The 2,273-nt window shown below is 43.5% G+C and overlaps 1 pseudogene; it reads left to right on the forward strand.

Moving 5' to 3' along the window:
* The first annotated feature begins 308 nt into the window (after positions 1-308).
* On the forward strand, positions 309-1,277 carry LOC133239758 (ubiquitin carboxyl-terminal hydrolase 17-like protein 6; annotated as a pseudogene).
* Positions 1,278-2,273: the final 996 nt, after the last annotated feature.

Consider the following 2,273-nt stretch of genomic DNA (forward strand, 5'->3'; position numbering starts at 1 on the left):
TTCTACTTTCAAATACTTGGGATGAATGTGGATGATTCCCAATAAGTTTTCATCTTTCTAAATATATTATAGTTTCACCATTAAAAAAACTATCTTTGGGGAATTCCTTGGCAGTCCAGTGGTTACATGTCAGACATGCACAGCTGTGCATCAGGGCACCCAGGATATCTCACTTTCTTGTGCATTTTGTCACCTGTGAAATCTGAGACCCACTTCCGAGCTGAAAGAGACATGAGCTGGGAGTTGGGCTTCGAACGTGGGGAACACCTGCTCTATGAATGCAGTGCTGTAGTGCCTGACCGACACGCGGGCCCTGGACAGCTCATGCTGTTTCAGCAGCATGGACCATCTGTCCCTACCATATCTGTGTGCTGTGTGCTATGCAAGCTCACATCACCTGAGCCCTCCTTCATTCTGGAGAGGTGATCTGGCCCTGGAAGGACCTGGTTGCTAGTTTCCACAGATATAAGCAGGAAGATGCCCACGAGTTTCTGATACTCACCCTGGACATCATGCAGCAAGTGTGTCTGAGTGCCTATGAGCTGTTAGACCATGCCTCTGAGGACAGCACCCTCATCTGTCAGATCTTTGGAGGGTCCTGGAGATCTCAGATCCAGTGTCTCCACTGCCTTGGTGTCTCAGACACTTTTGACCCATGTCTGGACATCCACTGGATATCATGGCAACTCAGAGTATGAACCAAGCTTTGAGAGAGCTGGTGAAGCCCAAGAAGCTAGACGGTGGCAATGACTATCATTGTAGCATATGTCTCCAGGTGCAGGCCACCAAGAGGTTGACTCTGCACCACGCCCCCGCAAGGTCCTGATCCTCGTGCTAAAGCGGCTCTCAGGTTTCACAGGTGACAAAATGCACAAGCAAGTGAGATATCCTGGATGCCTTGATGTTCTACTGTACATATCTGAGCAGAAAGTAGGACACCTGGATTATGTGCTCTATGCCGTGCTGGTCCACTCCGGGAAGAGCTGTCACCAAGGACATTACTTTTGTTGCATAAGAGCTGGAAATGGCCAGTGGTACAAGATGGACGATGCTAAGGTCACCCCCTGTGCCGTGCATCTACCCAGAGTGCCTATGTCCTCTTTACATCCAGAAGAATGAACTGGAAGCAGGTAATGGGGGTAGCGCCAGGAGGTCCCTGGGGGTTGACCCCGCAGGTGTGGATGCAGCCCATGGCGAGCCTGCAGGAGATGCCAGTCCTGGAGCTCCTGGGTCGGAGGAGCCCCTGGAGGAAACTGATGTTCAAGAAATCAGCTTAAAAACCATATGATTATCTCAATAGATGCAGAGAAAGCCTTTGACAAAATTCAACATCCATTTATGATAAAAACCCTCCAGAAAGCAGGCATAGAAGGAACATACCTCAACATAATAAAAGCTATATATGACAAACCACAGCAAACATTATCCTTAATGGTGAAAAATTGAAAGCATTTCCCCTAAAGTCAGGTACAAGACAAGGGTGCCCACTCTCACCACTACTATTCAACATAGTTTTGAAAGTTTTGGCCACAGCAATCAGAGCAGAAAAAGAAATAAAAGGAATCCAGATTGGAAAAGAAGAAGTAAAACTCTCACTGTTTGCAGATGACATGATCCTCTACATAGAAAACCCTAAAGACTCCACCAGAAAATTACTAGAGCTAATCAATGAATATAATAAAGTTGCAGGATATAAAAATCAACACACAGAAATCCCTTGCATTCCTATACAATAACAATGAGAAAACAGAAAGAGAAATTAAGGAAACAATTCCATTCACCATTGCAATGAAAAGAATAAAATACTTAGGAATATATCTACCTAAAGAAACAAAAGACCTATATATAGAGAACTATAAAACACTGGTGAAAGAAATCAAAGGGGACACAAACAGATGGAGAAATATACTGTGTTCATGGATTTGAAGAATCAATATAGTGAAAATGAGCATATTACCCAAAGCAATCCATAGATTCAGTGCAATCCCTATCAAGCTACCAAGGCTATTTTTCAGAGAACTATAACAAACAATTTCACAGTTTGTATGGAAATACAAAAAACCTCGAATAGTCAAAGCAATCTCGAGAAAGAAAAATGGAACTAGAGGAATCAACCTGCCTGACTTCAGTCTCTACTACAAAACCACAGTCATCAAGACAGTATGGTACTGGCACAAAGACAGAAATATAGATCAATGGAACAAAATAGAAAGCCCAGAGATAAATTCATGCACATATGGACACCTTATTTTTGACAAAGGAAGCAAGAATAT

Source organism: Bos javanicus, chromosome 27 (assembly GCF_032452875.1).
Source record: "Bos javanicus breed banteng chromosome 27, ARS-OSU_banteng_1.0, whole genome shotgun sequence".
Taxonomy (NCBI): Eukaryota; Metazoa; Chordata; class Mammalia; order Artiodactyla; family Bovidae; genus Bos; species Bos javanicus.